General features: G+C 40.2%; 1 protein-coding gene across 2 annotated transcripts in view; it reads left to right on the top strand.

Annotated features, from left to right (window-relative positions):
• Positions 1–3,553: 3,553 nt before the first annotated feature.
• The window catches only part of LOC134541800 (advillin-like), a 95,049-nt gene continuing 76,925 nt past the window's right edge, over positions 3,554–21,677 (top strand). The window contains exon 1 of one of the 2 annotated variants that reach the window (XM_063385490.1): positions 3,554–3,642. The gene's annotated coding sequence lies outside the window, so the exon portion shown is untranslated. The remainder of the gene's footprint in view (positions 3,643–21,677) is intronic. The other variant, XM_063385491.1, reaches the window with a different exon arrangement.

The raw sequence follows: 21,677 nt of genomic DNA, 5'->3' as shown, positions 1-21,677 counted from the left end.
TAGCTTCTTTTCCTTGTCTACGAAGTGGTATTTTCTATGCCTGTTTCAATGTTTTGAAGCAGTACTTACATTTTAAATTGATTCTAAACCACTTCGGTATAATCTTTCCGCAAATATAATTTTTAACTTCCTACGCAATAAATTAGACTCGGTGAATCTATGCATTTGAATGAGCCTTTAATTTATATATATATATATATATAAAGTTTTAAATGTTTGTGATTTAAACTACGAGTCGATTCATGAATCTTCAATCAAAACACCATCATAAAATTAAACATCAAAATGGGAAAAACAATAACAATAATGATATGCCATGAGGGACGTAGACTTTAACCTGGAAATCTGATTAAAAATTCTGAGGCGCAATTTAGTTGCCACTGTGGGATCGTCCATTAATCACGTGAGGCTCGCAAAGGGGGGGGGGGAGGGGGGAGGGAAAAATCACGAAATATCACAAGGTGGGAGGGGGGTTGTAGAGAGATATCACGTGTATTTATTTTTTCGTGCAATTTCTACTAAACCGATAAGCGACGCGTGACCTTGACTCGCCGTAGCCAGGCAACAATATCCCCGCCCGCCGCAACATGAACCACCCGGCTCGGTTTGCCAGTCGCCAGTAAGACTGTGATTTTGGCGCCGAATACATGCGTAAATCACATATAAGCCTTTCCTTTATTATTTTTATGCCAGTGAGAATAAACCTGCAACCTTAATGTGTGTCTTTACATTTTTATCACTGTGCTTAAATTTCCAGAATTAAATTAGATCATACCTATATTTAAAGATAATATTCTGAAATTTTTAAAAATATTTCGTACCAAAAGAATACACGAGATTTATTGGGGGGGGGGGGGGGGGTTAATCTGAAACCTCACCACAAATCACTAGGGGGAGGGGGGGTTAAAAATTTGCTAAGAAAACATCACGTGATTAATGGACGACCCCTGTGGTGAAATGATGAAATGAAATGCATAAGTACGCCGTTGGTGTTCGTGTAATACGGGCTCAGGCGTGACGGGTTGGTTTGCCACTCCTCCTTTCCCTCCGTGGTAGGGGAAGTCTGTGGATACGCAGAGGAAAATCTGAGAACGCTCTTTTGTTCGTTGTCGCATTATACTGCAAACAACTAACTGCAGAGTGATTTAAACTCCTCTTTCATGCATAATTCAGGCAGACCTTTGTTGGAGCTTCGTTAAGCTATAAATGGTTTGTGTTTGATAAGCATAATTGGTGCAACTGGAAGACTTGAGTAGCAGTTCAAGTGTAGCCATGTTCGTCAGAGCCATAACTTTGAATAATACTGTATAGAAGTCGCCAGCCCAGGTTAAAATTTCTAATACGGTTTGAGGTAGTTGGTTAATTCATCGCCGCAATCGCCACCATCTCTAGGGCATCGACTTGTGGTGGTCCCTAGCGGACAAGTGTCGAACTCTTCAAACACCCCTTCCCCACCCTCCCTCAAACATGCGTTGTCCTCCACCCTCCCTCAAACATGCATTGTCCTCCACCCACCCTCTACCCCAACTCTCATTCCTACAGTTTTGTGACGCACAAACTCCCGTTGAACGACCTTGAGCTTCAGTGAATGTTGGGTGGGGGTGCGGGGGAATGACAGCGGGCGACAGTGCTGCGCTCTAACGTGTAAAAAACAACCTAAGACTATACAGAGTGTTACGGCAGCGCACTGCAGCGGTGAAGTTCCCAAGCTGCTCATCATACGCTCCTGAAAAACGTAGAGTAAATCCTATCCACTCGCGACTTCTATGAAGGGGAGGCGGGGCATAATGCCCGTGACCTAGGCCAGCTGTGTCTCAAATTTCCCTGAGAGTAAAGCAGAATTATGTGTCTTTTTCATTGGGAATCTTACATGTTGTGAAATACGCGCATATAACTTCTACAGTTATGGCCACGGTACTTGAAAGACTTTAGATTTTTTTTCATTTGTGGGGTTTTAATAAATGGAAAGGGAGCCTGATAAATATTTTTTTTCCTCCGGGCCCTTTGAGTCCCTCGACGACCCTGGTGATCGTTACTTAACTCTCTTTAGAAAAATACTCTGCGACACAAATTTCAAAAAGTTTTAAAGATTAATAAGTATTTTCAGGGTAAAACTCCGGATTTTCAGAGCCCAATTTAAAAATCTAATAATCTTGGCGAGATTAAAAACTATGATTTTGGGAGTCGATCTCAGTATCTAATGATTTGGGTGCAGTTAGGGCTTGAATTTTTTTTATATATAACATGCCTACGTATAACTCATACAAAACACTTTACGTGTTTTATTCTATTGGAAACCGCAATTTACTGGCCTGTCAACAATCCTCGGCTTGGTTTTGCATTATGGGACACGCTGTATACTTTATCAGCGCCAGCTCGACAACGTGTGGTCCAGAAGTGATCATTATAGACCTGTAAAATTCGCGGATTCATTTCGCGATAGGTTAGAGTCCAAATACTTTTGACATTCTTTTGCTTCAGTGATTGGGCCACACCACAGTTTATCTGAAGGACTCTGGGCCAATGAAAAATCTTTAACAGAAGAATTGGCGAATTACGATCATTCCAGTCAACAGGTGTTACGAGTTGGTAACCAATCAGCAGATGTAATTTGCACGAGTGCATAGAGGTTCATGGAGTCTATCCTTTAAGCTGGATTTACACGACGCAATATGCACGCAATTTCCATGCAATCTGCTAGTATTGCATTGCAGCTCACACAAAAAATTCTCGGAATTTCACACGCGATGCAAGCTACGGCGCAATATCTGAGAATAGATCATACTCTATATTATGATGCAAGTTGCGCAGAACAACCACTGTGATTGGTCGTTCTCTGTAGTAAATTTACGCGCGTAGTTGTAAATATAAACAAAAACAAGCACTTTACAAACATGGAATGGACACCCGAGTGTGTTTTGCGGCTCTTGGATGAATATCAAAAATATCCAGTTCTGTACAACACAAAATCGCCAAATTACCATAACAAACATTTGCGTGAGAAAGCAATACAAGCTGTGGCCACGTCTGTGTCGGAATTACGTGTAAACACGACCACAGAAGATGTAAACAACAAGTTCAGAAATCTGCGATCGTGCTTCATCAGATAACATTTCCATCATTGCCAGTGCACAAAGTGCCTTGTGCCTTTGATTATCCATTTGTACAGAAATGTGGCGGGAACAAAACAGATCGCATGTTTATTGCATGGGGAATTTGCGCTGTGTGAATGAGAGATTGCGTGCAATAATTGCACGAGAGCTTGCATGCAAGGAGCTGTGTGAGAAGGGATTTGGAATCGCGAATTTTACAGGTCTCTAGTGATCACTCGCTGACCTCTGGCGCGGTGTTGGCTGGGATGGTCGGGCGAGTGAGGCGAGTGAGGTCAGAGGACGGAAGTTGTCGGGGCGGCCGGCGCGCCGGGTTCCCCTCGCACCTGGGCGCGGGCGGCAGGGGGAAGGGGGGAGCACAATCGCGCCATTGTCCGCCCCGAACCAGGGCAGGTAGGAGGAGGGGGAGGGGGGAGTGTGATACACGCGCCGCGGCGGTGGGTGTTATCAGTCGCGGGCTCGCGGCGGGCGTCGTGCGGGCTTCGAGCGGCTGGCGGCGGTCGCCATGGCGTGGCGGTCCGGGGAGTAGCAGGTACGTCACCGGCTGTTCCGATACTACTTGTAGCGCACCGAGTGCACTGGCTGCGCCTACCCTGCCTTCACCAGCGCATGAACTGGTCATTTCATCTCCTTGTCATTACTCATTACTAGAGCCGCGGAATTTTCGCGCATTCATTTAGTCGCAAGCTAGAATGCAAACCTCCACACTGTCGCACTGTGTTCATGATTGGACCGCAGTTATCTGGCCACGCCCCTCTACGACCGTGAGCCAACGATGTCCAGCTAGGAGAGAAGTAAGCGAACCAGGTAGTGCCAAAGAACAAGGATAAAAATGTTCTCGCTAAGAAACCAACCAATGGGAAAGTAAACATGGGTCGAGCACACATATAACTTTGAATTCTATCCTGAGGCCAGAGGAATCCGCTAAATTTCCGGGACTCTACTCATTACTAGAGACCCGGAAAATTCGCGGGTTCAATGACCTCCAGGATAGACTTCAATATCCTCTACACACTCTGGCAAATGCCAACTGTTCATTGGCTGCTGACTTGTAAGTCGTCTCGACTGGCTGGCCTGTGATTCGACACTTCTATGAGTGAGGGTCTCTAATTGGCCCTCATTACTCCAGATTAACAGTGAACCAATGACAGAAGCAGCACTAAGGTATGATTATTTGAATTTTAGCATAACACGAAATGAACCCGCGAATTTTCCGGGTCTCTAGTCATTACCACTGATTTCAGGTCCTTTCTGTCAACTTACAAGTTAAAAACAAGCGCCGTGTGTTTTTTCCTCGGAACGGTTTGACAGACCAGCTGTGTGTCCTAAAACGTTTTAGCATCGTCTGTGTAGATGTGGTTGGGTGGGTTTATTCCAGGTACACGTCCGCTGTCGGTACACCAACCACAGCCATCCAGTGCGGAAACAAACACTTCCTGAATGGCCCGGCCAAAAAGGACAACGGCTTTTCTTGCAGACGGCCGCCAATTACAAGAGGGAAAATTCGCTAACGCCGTCATACCTTGTTGTAGTATAATGAGCGATCACTAGAGACCTGCAAAATTCGCGGGTTCATTCGGTGATAGGCTAGAATTCAAACACATATACTCTTAGATAATTTTGCTATTGGCTTACTGTTCATCTGAACGAATCTCAACCAGTTATAAACCCTTAACCAAAGAAGGATCGAATCACAAACCAGCTGAGACGACTTACAAGTCGGCAGCCAATGACCTTGCATTATCTGCCCGAGTGTACAGGGGTATGTGCAGTCTATCCTGAAGGCCATCGAAACCACGAATTTTGCAGGTCTCTAGCGATCACATTATTTCGCGAAAAAACACATTCCCATACGTGTCTTTAAGGCCACGTATTTTTGGCCGGAAAAAAAAACCTGAGCGCTCTTTAGACCGCAATAAGATATGTCCGCGCCAACCATGTCGGCCTTCTGATTGGTCGCCGTCTGCAAAAAAACAAAAACATTGCTTTTTTTTTTTTTTTTTTTTTTTGCCTGGCCATTCAGGACGCGTTTGCTTCTTCACGGGAAGACTGACTGAAAGAAACTCGACGAATCACTAAACACAGACGATGCTAAAGTGTTTTAACGCTCAACTGGTCTCGAAATCTTTTAGCGGAAAATTCATCCCCTACTCCTCATGATAGCGCTCTAAATTTAATGTTTTTTTTCCTTCAAATTTTTAAAACAGGTATACTAAATATTATCTAGTAGCAGTAAAAAAAAAAAAAGTCACCCAAGTGGTAATAATTATCAATTGAGTGACATTTTTAAGCTTGAATACAGATTTTAGCAAATATATTGTGAGAAATATTGTGACTTAACAATAAATGCAGCGGAATAAATTTCCAGTATAAGCCCTAAATAATAGTAGACACAATAAAACGAAATAAGCAACTAGATGTGTAATACCTAGGGGCATGCATATTTCGCGAAAAAACTCCTCGTCTAGCTGAAAGTTAAAACACTGTAGCATCGTCTGTGTTGCGTGATTGGGTGTCTTTCCTCCAGGTACACGACGACTGTTACAACATTAATCACAGTAATTCAGTTCGGAAGCAAACGCGTCCTGAGTGGCTCGGTCAATCAAGGCAACGACTTTTCTCGCAGACGGCCGCCAATCACAAGGAAGAAACTGCTGGTGCGGGTGTACCTTGTGGCAGTCTAATGGGCGTTCAGGTTTATTCGCGTAAAATGCCTGCCCCTAGTAATACCTAGTCTTAAGCATGCCAGCTTGTTAAGGAGGTGCCGCCCATTTCAGGTCATGATTTTATAACACAGTAATTAAAGATCAACTTGTAGACTTTTAAAATGGTTTAACTTTCACGAAATAAAAATATATATAGACATCACAATTTTTTTTCAATAATTAGCATACAAAGTTCTATTTTTAACGTTTTTGGGCCTTACAAATAAAGAGAACCAACTGGAAAACCGGACTTAAACTTTTTTAGGTTTAACTGCAATGCTACTGGCTACTTCAAGAAATGGTTAGCATTTATTTCAGAAAATATTATTTAATTTTACCTGGGATTTAAAAATTCTCAAATTTGTGAGGATTTTAAAAACCAGGAAACATAAAATGAGTTTTTTGCTATAGAAATACAAACCATATCATGAAGTAGCCAAAAGCATTGGAGTCAAACCTAAAAGGTTTCAGTTATGCAATCCATTAAATTATCCTTATTTGTACAACCCAAAAGCGAAAAAAAATATGTAAATTTGCATCTGATTATGCGAAAAGTAGGCGCTGTATATATATTTTTCATTCCGTCAAAGTTAAACCATTTAAAATGTGTACAAGTTGATCCGTGATTAACATAAATATAAGATCGTGACCTGCAATGGGAGGCACCCCTTAATAGGCCTACTTATTTTATCACCCTTTTGATAGTTATCTCGCCTGGAATCACGAAGACCTGTTCATTGGCCATCGTATCTGGCCACCAGCGCGGTCGTACCTACTGGCTGGTGCTGCATCCTGGCGGAGGCCAGGTCAATCAGATGCCAGCCTCCGGTGGTATTGAGCGAGTACCAGAGCGGGCCACCGCTCTTCAGGAGCAGCACCTGTGCGCCGGTCATAGACACGTAGCTGTGATCAATATAAAAACTATTTCCTTTGTGCCTGCGAATTGTAGCCTTTTTTTTTTAAAGTGATAATCGCACATTTTATAGGTGTTTTAACTATATTTGTTTTTGTTATAATTATGGCTAGAAGTTCAACGAGGGCATGCAGTACGCCCTAATATTTTTTTCTTTGGTCCGAGTCCCAGTTGACGTTGATAGAAGTCGTTTTTTTGAAACAACAAAGAGCTTGGGAAATCGTGCCAAAAGTAGTCCAGATAACAAAAAATAATTAAACAAAATTCTGTGCAAAACAAATCAGATTTTGTTCTCCAAATCAATTTGCTAGGCTGTGAAGAAGAAACGTGTTATTTTATGACACGAAGTGTTTGTTTGAAATCATTATTGGAGATTCGGTTCGAAATATATGGGGAGATATGATGCTTCACTCACTGCGTTTACAGTGAGTGACGTGTAGAATAAACGTTTCTTTTGTTAATGTTAATGTTTAAGAAATGCTCCCAATACAAATAGGTGTAAACCAGCCAGATGTTCAGTAAGTACTGTATCTATAGTAAAGAGCTGGGATATCTATGAAAGAGTGCTAGACAGCTGTTTGTAAAATCTTGTTCCCCGAGCGAAACTCGCTCGTAGAGATAGCGGAGTTCCTGTTCCGAGACGTGGTTCTGGTTCGATCCCAGTCACGTTACCCTGTGGTTTGGAGTATCTACGATCCTGAAGGACCCGTCTACATTCACCCCTGAGAGGGCAGTTTCCTTAAATATTTTACATCTATAATTTTGTGTTGATGTCCGTGATTTAAATTCAACCAAAAATATAACTATAGCTTATACATAGTTTACAAATGGTTTCATCAAATCAATAAGCGTTATTTAATTTTATATTTCAATCCTGACGTAAATTGAAAGCATAAAACAGTATATTATACATTTTTTAATTAATCGTTTGTATATTCGTAGTACTCCTTATCTTTTACGATGTCAGCTTTGAAATTCTCAGGTTCAACCCTTTTTGGAAAAATAAATTTTTAACTATTCACAAATTATATCCCAAAACTAAAAAGAGTTTTACGACAAAGGCCTCATACAAACGTTTAATTCTAAACTATATACCACATGATTGTAAGTGCTTGTTCATGCTAACATATAAATTTGCCTTTCAAGTATCTCAAAGCCATTAGATAAACAGTTAATCGTTGTTGTACTAAGAATTTAATCTAAATTGTGAGAAGAATATGAATTTCTAGAAGAAAATAATTAAGGGTGCTTGCTACCCCCTTAACGCACCGCGTGGAGCGCTACTGTCGTATTGTGCCCAGAAGGGCTCACCTCCCCGCCGTGCCTAACCAATCAGCGCCGGGGACTGTATCTTATCGCGGTAGAATGCGTGTTTGGAACACACTCCTGCCGCCGCAGAGATTCATGACCGCGTTGCTCGCTATATCGTCACAGTCGTTATCTCCGCCGCGGGAGATACATCATTGGTGAGGGCGAAGATAAGGCAGCTTGACGCGTTCATATTAGCTGCGTGGACCCTTGTTCGCACCTGTTGTGAATGATAATGACCGCGGTTGCATCAAAGTGCTTGTGTTTTTTTAGAAGTTAAACTTCTTTAGGCGCGTTATGGAAAAATGATAAAGAGTCGTATAAGTAAGGTTATGTTCCCGCGGGTATGATGTTACGAACGCGAGAGACAAGACCCCGATGCGCGCCAGGTTCGGAGCAGGGCCGGTGCAAGGTAAATTGGCGCCCTAGGCGAAAAACCTTAATGCCTCCACCCCCCGCCAACCACCCCAAAAAAAATTTCCTTGCCTCAAAATACATCACGTAAGCCTAAGATTTTGTCAACAATCAAATGTAAGCAGGCTTGTGTTTTTTTATTATTTAGCTTTATACATTTTACACACTTCAATGGAAAATAGTAATTTGTTTACCTACAACTTCATAAATTAAAAATAAATTTTAACATATTAACTGCCAGAGAATCACAGTAAAGGTAAAGACAGTTCATCAATGGTTGAACTCTTAAATTACTAACACGATTACGTGCAGTGATCCATTTTTCATGTTCCACCAACCTTAACGTTAGTTAAAACTGTATAAAATCACAATATTATACCGACTCTCCCTCTTAGTAACAGAAAATGAAAATGAAATAAATGTGTTATTTAAAAAATATTCCACTAGAAAACATTAGGTCTATTTAAGTATGTGAGTGAATGACAGATTTTGGTCAGTGCCTAAACGGCCCATGGCCACTGACGTCACGCGCCGTCCACTGACGTAAAGCATGCCACGCCTGCCTGGTCGGATTACAAGGGTCGTCGTTACCCCCCTCCATCCTACGCTCCCCGCGCACCCTCCCGCCAATGGGATTTCACCTTTAGCGGCCTGGGAATCCCGGGATTACAGAGGCCACCGCGAGGAGTGACGTGAATAAGCGTCTCTGTTCTGGGTGTTTCGGGCGTCGGGTCGTACCCGATTTGACGCGACACGTCACAGCTTCTCTCGTCCCTTCGAGAAGGACACCACGGGTATATAAGCGACGACAACTCCGGCTTCCGCAGGAGTTCCGAGGGTTCGGAGAGTTATGAGAGTAGGGGAGAGAGAAGTCTCCCTCTCGGGAAGTGATACTGGCGACACCCTTGCGATCAGCGAGCGGTGAAAAGGGCAAGTGGCCCTTTCTGAAGAAACCGGACCTATCGGGAGGCGATACCTGCGAGTGAAGGCCTGGCGAGCCAGTCGGGTGCGACGAGCGATAGTTGGGGACTGCACTGCGGCGCGGCGTGGGTGAGTGTGCGAAGGAAGCGGACAGAAGAGCGAGCCACTGTCGAGCCTGGCTCCAGTGGAGAGTGTTAATGTTTCAATGGCCAGTGTAAGATTAATCGAGTGCGGTAATTAAATTTATAGTGTAGACATTAGTAACAAATAAAACTGTAGTAATTAATTGGGCTAATTTTTACGAATCCAGTAGTTTTCGCCACATAAATCGTAACAATAATTTATTTGCATTAAAATTATAAATTTTTACAGTTTTTTAATAAATAATATAAATTAATAAGTTAGAATAAATATTCAGCATATTTATTAAATTGAATTATTAATTTAAATTTTCTAGATTATTTTATTAAATAAAAGAATTAATTTTATACACATGTTTGTAATATTGACTACTTATTATTATTATTTATCAGTACTTTTATTATCTAGGACGCCATTGTTCTGGGAGCTTCGTGTGTCAAGTCGACCCTGATGACGCGACTCTTCAAAGGCTTGCGAGACCATTCCAAAAGGGGGCTGGGGGTATAGAAACATCGACGCCAGCCTGCGAGGCAGTGAAGTGGAAGCGGGCTAGTGACCCCTTGGCGAGCGATAACGGGCGACGAGGGTCGGGCCTCGTGTGTGGAGACTGGTGCATCGGGACTGTGCTGTGTGCGACGGACGAGTGAGTAGTGCGAGGCAGTGTGGAGTCGAGCTCCAGTGGGGAGAGTAAACTATGGACTAAATGAAAATGATTAATTTGTGGACATACATTTTAAAAGTTACAATTTAATTGATAATGTAAAAATTCGTTAGTAAATGAAACTGTATTCAATTAATGTGCTATCCTTAACAAACCCTGTTTTCCTACACTAAAAATTATTGTTGGCATTCCACACAGTAATTTTATTTGTAAATGAATCAGAAATATTAATGAAAAATTACAGATATTTGTAAATTTTTATATTTACATGAAAACAACTTTATAACTACAAAATAGTTTTCGTATTAGTATTGGGTTCGGATTCTTACCCGGACATTTATGCCTTACGTTATCCCAGTACCTCCAGAGTTAAAGTTATTTGTAAATCGTTCCCTGAATAACTTGCCAGTATTAACTACGCACATTAAGAGCATAAAAAAACATATTAATTAAATATGCTATTAATTTTCCCATGGTTTAAATAAATAATTCTTGAATAAAACATCAAAATAAAATATAAAATTATGCGCCAATTTTCCTAATAAATACTCAGTATTATCTGAAAAATGTTTTTTTCTTTTATTTAAAGTAACCATAGCCGTGTGTTGTACAAATTTACAACATATTTAATGCAGTATTAGAAAATATTTTTTGGCAACTGGTTTCCAAAGAAATCTTTCGTAACAGTACAAGATTTTTTTTTTCTGCGCAGAGACGTGTCCAAAGGACCTCTCTCCTTCCCCATCCACTCACGATCACAACTTTCACCGGATGAAATGGACGATTTGTAGGGACAACATTAGTTTCTGAACACGGTCCTCCCTCTCATTTTCCCACGATCCTCTGAGCAACCCCAACTTCACCTCGGAAGGAACGACACAGCAGAGAAGCGTGGATATCGCGGGTACCTTGGATACTCATAGCCCCCCCCCCCCCTTCCCAGTCACGGGTGTACTTGTGCCAGCGAGACGGGATGATAACTGCGACGCTCGCTGGTGCTTCTAGTGCGGTGTCCCCTCTGGAATGGTGCGCAGTCTTCTCGTCGTACACAGGACAACTATGACATCTGTGCGGTGACCATAACATCATATGGCGGAGAAATGAAGATGAAGGTGTAATGCAAGGCCCTTGAGTTCTTTCAAGAATCTGTACCGACTGTTATTTGCCTAAAATGTTATTCTGAAAACACGCTTTTGAGCCATTTTCACTCTTCTAAAAATTCAGTTTAAAAATAAAATCAGGAAAAAGGCCCCGTGCGGATAATTTGAGCATTTTTTTTTTTAGTTTTGTTTTAACATATTGTTTTATTTTTAAGTTCTGCGCACAGTGTGTGTGCACGGGTAGGCGGGGCCATTAACACATTAACACCGAGAAGTAGCGATTATTTCCATACACAAGCGCCGTTTCTCGTTCAAGTTCTGTTCAGTTCGATCCTTGGAACGATTGCGTCTTTGAGAACGTACACCGATCAGTTCCTAACTAAGGGACACGCCTACCTGGGCACACACACGGCGTGCAGAGCTTCAGGAAAGAAAAAAAAACTCGCTATTTGAAAACTGCTCAAGATATCCCAGTAAGTTCTGTTTACAAAAAAACATTTAAGAGTGCTAGTAGTTTGGTTCCCGTATTTAGTTTTTAAAGTGTATTTTTAAGGGAGTGGAAAGGCTTTAAACCAGAGGCGGCTCCAAGAAGACTTATCGGGAGGGGCTATCGTATAAAGAGGGGCTCAGTTGCCCCCTTCTAAATAAGTCGGAGATAGGCTTGCAATATTTACAAATGTATGGTATCAAATACGTTATTTAATAGTTTCAAATAACTTTTGAAAAATAAAGTTTAACACATGAATTAAAGTTTTAAGTTATTATAAATTTTTCTTATGAAATTAAATTAAAAATAAAATTTGGGCTTGAAAGGGGCTATCGACCCCTGAGCAACCCTTCTGGAGCCGCGCTAGGTTTAAACGCATGTTTTCAGAGTTTTTTTATTATTTAGACATGAAAAGTCCGGTATAGGTAGGGTCATTGCATTACACCGTCACATTAATTTCTCCGCCATATAATGTTATGGTTACCGCTCCAGTCTGCTAGTTGTCCTGTGCACGACACGAGAAGACAGTTCGGAGGAGACACCGCGCTAGCATCGCGCTGATACACCCCTGAGACGCCGAGCTGCGACAGCCATGCTCATCCTCGTGAGACCAGCCCAAGTTTTTTTTTTTACTCGCCGCCGCACGCTCTAGGGTCCCGGGGCGTCGTGTTCGATTGTCGACGGGAAACGAGGTCAGGTGTCGATTACCCCCCCGCCCGGCGACGGCTCGGAACGCCCTTAATTGCCTGTTATTTTCATTAGAGCCATTGTTCGGGCGCGAAGAAGAAGAACGGGGAGGCCTCCGACGACACCGCCTTATTTGGGGCGTCGTCGTCGGCGTCGGCGTCGGGTGAAGGAAGAGCGTCGCTTATTATTTTTTTTCCCCCTGTCCGCTCGTCCCTGGGTTCTCGCGCGCGAACACCCGGCGATTAGCAGCCGTCGGCGTGGCTGACAGGACGTCATCTCTGACGGGCTGACCTCCGCCACGCGAGGTCCTCGCCAGACAGTCGTCGTCGACCCCCGGGACCCAGTGGCGCCTCTGCAGACCCGTCGAGGGAGACCATCGAAGTGTTTCCGCGCACGGTAGAGGCTCTTAACGTACTTTCTCAGTGTTGTCTGTCGCTTAGTGGCGGATCCAGGATTTTGGTTTTGGGAGGGGCTTGACCCAGCTGAGGCTAGGCTTCATCAAGGCAAACACTAAAACAATAGTGGACCCAGATGCTTTTGGAGGGGGCTTGAGCCCCTTAGCCCCCCCCCCCCCTCTGGATCCGCTACTGTCTGTCGCTTAACTAGATTATCTCCATTTTAGAATGCATGCTATTAGCATAAAACGTACGTGTTCTGTTTTTTTTTCTAATGTGTCTTCAAATATGATTCACGTTTTAGGTAGTCACTCAATTATATGTCTTATTTTAATATTCAGAGTGTCCTTAAAAGAATGCCCCAGTTTTAATGGTTTATTATAACAGTTTGGTTTAGACTATTTACAACAAATCATGCATCAAATTGAATTTAAACTAACCAATGTTTTCTTACAAATGTTCAAGATCTGCACCTTCAGTTATAGGACACGCATCCAACCTAAAGTTCAATTCTTCACACACTTTGGTTAAAACGTCCGGACCAATGGATGCAATGGCTTCCTCAATCATGCTGTGTCTCATATCTGGCAAATCAATAGGTAGCGGCGGAACGTAGACACTATTATAAAGCCCCGTAGGAAAAAAATTGAATGGCGTTATGTCAGGTGAACGTGGAGACCAGCGACAAAGATCTCTGTCATCTAGACCAATACGACCAATCCAACAGTCAGGGATTTTGACGTTCAACCACTCTCGTACAAAGAGATTTCAATAGGGAGGGTCTCCATGCTGTTGCCAAATAAAGTTTACAGGCTCACCCTCTACTAATTGGGGAAAGAGCCATTCTTTCTCTCTGTCTCAGCAAGCGATAAAAAAAAAACAGTATTCGTGCATGCACTTATCTAAAACTATTTGAGTTACTCTTTAATTGTGACCTTAAACCAACACTCTACAAAGATCACAGTTGATACTATTAAATTTTATAACTGGGATATCTTTTATGGAAAAACTGTAGATCATAGGTTTTCGTGGCCAGAGATCGTAGGCTACAACATTTGGATTCTGTTTTGAGTCCACGTCCGTGTTTCGGCGTGCCTTGTTTCAGTGCAGCCCATGAAGATGACTGCAACAAGGCGTGCCGAAACGTCGGACATACCATTAACACGGACGTTACCGCGACCCAGAAAAGAAGTAGTTCGTGTGTTTAGTTTCGGTGTCTACCGCAGTAGGCGTTCAGTTCGCCTCCGATGTCGTTTGCTGGCCTCTGTGGTTTGACGGCCACTGTTACTAAATGTCGAGGTCTGACCAAGCAGCTTGTATACAGTCGTTTGGCCCACCTCAGGTGTGAGTGTTTTTTTTCTTGTTGGTTATGTTACAAGCCGTCCCATGCTAAGCCCTCTGATGTAAGACTTTTATTTATTTATTTACATATTGTAAGATGCACATCAACACTTCATAGGGAGATTGCAAAGAATGTGCACCATCCATAATACCTATCAACGTTAGTATAATCTTAAAAAAGTTACAGTTTAATTTCATAATCGTATTAGAAGTCGAGCGACTGAAGCGGAGTAATCGTGTATCTGTTGATTTCCTACGTTTAAACTAGAGTGTGGTTTGTTTGTATTTTTTATTCTTCTTCTTTGTGATTATTCTTTTATTGCTTCTTGTTTCAGAGCCCATTGTACAGTTCAAAAAAATTAAAGACACTTTAATCAATAGTGTTTTTAAATATAATGTATGTAATATTTACATGCGGGTTTTAAATATGTATTATATTGTCATTTAGCCCATACTAAAATTTTCCCCGGTTTGTTACACGCATTAAAACAATCCCTTATGACTCTCTGTTTTACAAGTCTGACAACATTCGCGTAATATATATTTATATATACACACATACATACATACGTAAGGAGCAGTGACATTTCTGATTAGGCAGCTTGGTAATCTTATACGCTGAATAAAAAAAATATGCTAGTTTTCTGCAAGCGCGACTAACATAATCACCCAACTTATACATGATGGTGTCGCCACCATACAATAAAATGAGTTGGATGGTACAAATAATGTTTCCATAACTTTTCTACCATATAATTAAAACTTTATTCCTGGTTTATCATTCATGGGAATAATGAATCACATATTGAGGTATGTAATTTTCGCCAAACAAATCTGTTCACTCATTAGACTGCAATAAGGTATGCCTGCGCTTGCGATTGTTCCCATGTAAATGGCGGCCGTCTGCAAGAAAACGTATGCCTATGCCTATGCCTAATTTGGCCGGGCCAGTTGGAATGCGTTGGCTTCCGCAATGGATAGCTATGAATGGTGTGTTGACAGTAGACATGTCGCTGAAATAAACCCAGCCAGTTGCGAAACACGAATAATGTTACGAAGTTTTAACACACAGCTGGTCTGGAAATCTTTCCTCTATAAAAGTATTGCACTAATCATATAGTGTAGGAAAGAATTATACCTTGTCTTTTAAAAAGCATGCAGACTTACTCTTTTGTTGATAATTTATCCTCCCCGCCGAAGCAGTGTAGTAATTCAAGCAGCTGTCAGCGTTCACTGAACAAGGAAACAAGGAAGGATGGAGAAGTGCAACTCCTACAGTGTAAGCTGATACCATGTTCTGCGCGATACGTGACGCTATCTATTGGGTGAGCCCATTACTACTGGCAAACGAGAACACGGGATAGAAGATCTGATTCAAAGTTTTTTTTTTAATCTGAAAAACATGTAATGCTGTTTTGTAACAAAAACGCCATGTTATATGTAAATGAGTAGGAGATGTAAAAATTTCTGGTATATGTGGCCACCAAAATAGATTGAATTATTTTCACTGATTTGTTTGCCTGATAATAGCCGATGCATTACTTCTCACAATAATGTTAGCAATATATTATATAAGCTACTTTCTAGCGGGCGAGCCCAAAACTACTTCCAAAAACTCGGTTTCAGTCTCGGCAATTAGAGTTTCTCCCCCATGTTAGCGTTTTATATGACCATGGAAAAGCATAGATGAAGGAGCTTATGCAACGAGCATGTAGTACTGAGAATACGCCAAAGATAATTAAAATCAAATACTGTTCGATTATTTTCTTGATTTTATAATAAACATCTAGATGACCAAACTTTGCCCGGAAGAATTAAATTAAATTACTAAGTGCATACAAAAAATATATATAGTGGTATAATAATATAATTTTGGTTACAAGTTTAACTTAAAAATGAAAAGTGTTATAAAATTAATGTTAGTAAAGATAAATATTAAATGTACTGACACCAGAAGTTTATATTCGCTGATAAGAACAGTTAGTTCGTGGCTGTATTGTGAGTTTCAGTCTAAAACACGCGAACTAAAGTTGAAAATAAAATCTGCCGTGTGTGGATTGTTGTCTCTTAAAAATAACTATAAATTTTAAATTGTTTTGCACATGAAGACACTATATGCTACTCTACTAAGGATGGTAAGGCGTAAACGATTTCAGTGTGATGGCGATCGAAGAATTAAAAAAATATATATTTTAAAAAATCTTGTTTAAGCAACGTTACGTTACGGTGTAACACCGTGTTATTTAGCTGTGTATAAATGCGTAAATTTACAGCGTAAATGTGTACATAGCGAATGATGCAATTTATTATTTTTATAACATATTTAACTTGGTTTAAGAAAATACAACAATAAGAATGTTAAATGAATATGGTTAAGTACCTCTGAATAGTAGAAACAGTGTGAGTGTGGTGAGGATGTTTTTCTCTTGTAGAGCTCTATTTAATTCGTTACTCTGTGTTTAAGGTAACGCACACTTACAATATATTCGCATATCTTCCATATCTCTTTGGTGTAATTCTACTTCCATGATATACATTTCTCAATGATATACATATCTCTTTGGTAATTATTGCTACTATTATGTTTACATAATATTTCAATTCTAATAGTTGTGCTCTTCCCCACTCGGCTACTTGCTACTATTATTATGCTAGATAGGTTTGACTGTTGGTTACAGGGGCGCAACAACAGGGGGGGGGGGAAAGGGTATTTTGCCCCCCCCCCCCTTCTGAAACCTTGAAGTGGGGGCAAACGGGGGCAAATAAAGTGCTGTGTAATCAATTTTTAGATAATAAAACTGCTTAAATAGCACCATTTTCCACCTTGAAATACAAATTTTCCCGGGGGAGGGGAGGTTCAATAGGGGGGATCGATGATTCTTTATAAAAAGGTATATTGCCCCCCCTTTGGAAATTTAGTTGTTGCGCCCCTGGTTGGTTACTATTACTTTCTGTCGATATTTATATATATATATATATATATATATATATCATTTGTAATAATGTATAAGGGTGGGTCAAACAACACAGATATTATTCAGGTTCTGGTAATTATGTGTAATATTTAATTACATGTGTGGCAATTTGTTACATCGGCGCCTATTGCTTCACAAGGGCCTAACTCATTTAACACAAATGAGCATTAGACAGAACACAAAGCATAGGTTAATATGACAGGTTCATTCATAACTCGGGAAATTGGTAAGGAAAATTAACATACGTTGAAACTTTATTAATTGCAAAATTATAAATAAAAATATTTAAATAAAATTTACTATCAATAAATTACTGAACTGGGTTGTGGAATGACTATTATGTTCGTTAATCATCTGGATATTTACGTCGCACACATGATTACGGTACGACAGTTCATTTAGGTCCATTCAAAAATACGTAATATTATGTTGCACTTTTGCGTGATCAACGAGTTAGCAATCCACAAAATCAAGTATTTAAATAACAATTTCAGTTCGTTGTAGAGTTCGTGTACCTATGCTTTAGCTCAGTTTTTACGATCGGTAGAACACAAAACTATCTCTCTCGTTTCACCTCTGGGTTAAAATTGATAAATTAGATTATTTACAATTACAATAATCTTTACTGTTTTTGGTTATTTAAAGTCTTTTAAAATGTTGATAATATAATTTAAACTCAATGTTCTTTCAATTAGTACGTCGCTATAACAACTTTAGTATGGCGCTGTTTCACATGGTATGGAGGGTTTTTACTTACATAAACTAATCACTCCTGAGTACATATTCGTCAGAATATGCCCTAACAAACTAGTAAACATTTTACAACACGACGAAAAAAACTCATCAATTGTTGCGGATGGTCTGAAATAGCTAATATATTTTTTTCCTTTTGAATTTTTAACAGGCTCCGCGCCCTTGCATCTCACTGGGACGCCAATTCTTACAGAACTCTTTCTCAAATAGAAACGTTCCAGACGCCTTCTACTTGAAACATGGCCTCTGATTGGCCGGGGCGGAATGCCGTTAACGAAATTTACAAAATAACATCTTGTAAACATAAGGTATTAACAAAGTTGCAAACACAAAACTGAATTAAATTTAAAAACAGAATTTCCAACAATGCCACATCCTTCGTATATGACACGTATAATAACACAGTTTATACGTTTTGTTCAATTGGTCCTTAGAGGGGTATATCTAATTGCCGGTCCATATATGTCTTCCCCACTACATAGAACATAGCTCTAGTAGATATACCTAATTAATAAGAATATATTTTAAATTACTTTTGCGGGCGAAATATACAAAGTAAATAATAAAATTTCATAATAATAATAATAATAATAACAATCAATATAATAAGTTTTTATAAATAATAATATCATTAAAATAAATCATTACTTTCTGTGCATTCTGAAACTAGTAACAGCTCATAGTGTACGTTAAAACGATTTAATACATTAAAAACTAATACCGATAGCTCCCAGATATTGTATCAAAACCTAACGAAGTTCAGTCCGATAGATAGCAGACGGTATGCCCAGTATGAACCATGGAGGTATGAGTCTATTACTTATTACTTCCATGGTTTTAACAATGTAGCTGTTTAATATATATGGTACCAACATTGTTACAACGAAAATAACTTTCTTTTATCTTAGAAAATGTTTGATGTGTAAACATATTAGCTCTCGATATACGGCTTCTGGTAGGAGTATGAATGGAACGGAAATCGTATTGGACGCAAATGTGTAACCACAGTGCTGCCATCTGTGGCAGATGGCGTGATCCAAGGTTCACAAAGCTAAAGGGAAAATTTATAATATTAACGTTTTATCGAATTTTTAACATAAAGACCAGTATTTGAATAACATTCCTTGTCGAAGATCAGGTCCAAAGCCAGGGTTCAGTATTTTATTCAAGTCTTTTTCCGCTTTTACCGGAGCCGTCTCAATATAGCTTAACCTTCCGCTCTGCAAATCCAATGATTCGATAGTCGGCTTAGATGCTCCGGCAACGAATTCTAGCGGCGGGTGCGGCAATACTTTACCAACCGTGTTTATAATATCACTCCAGTCCTTTTCAAAATGTTATTTCTATTAATTATTTGCATCAAAATTAAAATTAGTTTTTTATTACGCCAAGTATAACTTTTAACGCCCGTACGTAATTACACTTACCAATAATTTTCTCTGAATCTTTTCTTTATAAATTAAATCTAACAGCTATCCCCCCCCCCCGTGCGCACGATGCAGTGTGCGAGAGTTTCGGAACGCTGGCAACGCGAGTGCGGGCGGCTTGGTTGCTCAGCTGAGGAGTGTTTGTCCCGTGTCGTTCTCGCGTGAGCCCTTCAGAGCAAGCGGCCAAACTATGCGAAAACTGATATAAAGTAATTTGGTTACTTATTTTTTTTTTTGCGGTGTGTTTGACCACCAGGATAAGATCTACAATCCTATACTCGGGAAATTTTATACTGTTAATTATCTGCTACGTCGAGTCTTCGATTTCAGCCAACGTGGGATGCGCACTCTTCACAGCTAGATGTTTGCTAATATCCCGAGTTCTTCTGGGGTGTGTCGAATACACTCGGTCAAATAACTCAAGAGGAAATGCATGTACGTTTGAAGGTAAGCCTGCTGGTAAAATATAACACGATGTGGTGAAGTCTACTGAAATAATTAACATTAACATTAAATTACTGTAACTTACAAAAAACATATATGGTGACGTGGAGTGTGACAGATAGATTTTCGTACCGTCGCGTCGCAGTCCCGGAACAAAGTGATCTAACTGCCAAAACACAAGTTTGTGATAAATAATAATAAAAAAACTGTCCAGTAACTCAAGATTACGGCAAGTATTTAATGAAAAACTACAAGGAAATGTTGGATTGATATAGATCAGAATGCTCTGCATTGAAAATTGTTTCTTCATATATCACTTTGCATGATAAATAAATAAAATCAGTAGGCCTAATCTTCTTTGGTACTTAGATCACTTTGTCCCGGAACGTTTCAGTTGTTACAGACAATTTATCGCAAGGCAGGGTTGAGGGGAATTACTGTTATTAGGTTTCGACCAAGGTCTTTAGATGTTGGGTTTCGACATGCGAATTGTGTTCATGTGTCTGTTGTGTTTACTATTTCTGATAAATGGGGTATTGGAACCGGTTCCGCTCTTGACTGGACCAATGAGAACGCAGTCGCTGTTATAAAACTACTGTTATTAGTCCCAAAATAACTGCGCCATGTCAAAGCTATTGCTCCCGGCCCTAAGAGCACCGTCAATAAGTTAAAATGTTTCACAACCTATCCTGGTGCAAAAACAAATTGCAATGAACTGTCGTCTATAGCCCAGAGATTTCTTGGTAATTCAAATGTCGATTCTCATTAATTTACTTAATGATATTTTTTAGGACTGTACAGTAGTCAAAATGGACTCGAAAATCTAACAAGCGACGTCCATTTTTCTGCTTAGCTGCTGACGACACGTTAGCCGCGCCTGCTCTCTTTAGATGTGAGGTTTTTACCTTCTCAAGGTGTCATTTGTAGTGTACCAAGTCATTACGGGAGACGTCAAAGCTCTCATCTCACCTACTCGTTCTCACGGTACGTAATTTCATTCCACCGCTTAGCTCCGCTCATTAGTGTGGTGTTTTCTTAATTAAAGCGTCTACTGTGTTCACGTCTTGTTTTTTGCGGTTTCTCTACAATATAATTTTTTTTTCTTGTCGCTGACACGGATAGTGTTCCAAATATTACCTAATATTTTGGACCCAACATACATTTCCACGTTGTAAAAATATTGCGACCGTGTATATTTGGTCACCAGGCGTTTGGTGTTTATTTTCTGCATTTAAAAACATTCGAGGACGGTAGAGAAACATTTAACCTACAAGTTTACATTGCCGAGGGTATTACATTATGTGACCATCACAAGTCATAGATAAGGTACTGCTGTGTGCTAGTTAATAATGTGCACTTCAAGCAAACAGCAGGGTTCCTTCCGAAACAGCTCAAAACTCAGGAGTACCAACCGAGTTCTTAGGAAGAAGAAGAATTACCTACCAAGACTCGTTGGTGTATCGATTATTTTGACTGTAGTGAAGATCATTCCAGAACTTTCGGTAACATTCTCTAAAACTCGATATGCTCCTGGAGAATTGAGTGGCAATTGAGGGGAAGGGGGGCAAATGTAGGGTATATATATACGTGATTTGGACAGTTAGTCATGAAGCAGCAGGATCATCAGCAGACATGGAATAATACATGAGGGAGCCGAGTCAGAATGGGTGTTTGGAGCGTTAAGTATTTGTAATGGCCAGCAGTAATTTTCTCTTTAAAAGTTAGTTGTAACATTGTTTGATGTAGCATTGTTTAGCCTTAGTTTGTTTTCTTGCGATGTTTTTCTGGTTAAAGTTAAAGTTAAAGTGTTAAGTTAAAATATATTTATTTATTCTGGCAAGTTTAATTGTGTTGAGATATACAGCCATAACTGTTGTTGCCCTTGTTGGCTTGGA

This window comes from Bacillus rossius (genome assembly GCF_032445375.1).
Source record: "Bacillus rossius redtenbacheri isolate Brsri chromosome 4 unlocalized genomic scaffold, Brsri_v3 Brsri_v3_scf4_2, whole genome shotgun sequence".
NCBI classification, from domain to species: Eukaryota; Metazoa; Arthropoda; class Insecta; order Phasmatodea; family Bacillidae; genus Bacillus; species Bacillus rossius.
This window is presented reverse-complemented; position numbering and strand designations above follow the sequence as displayed.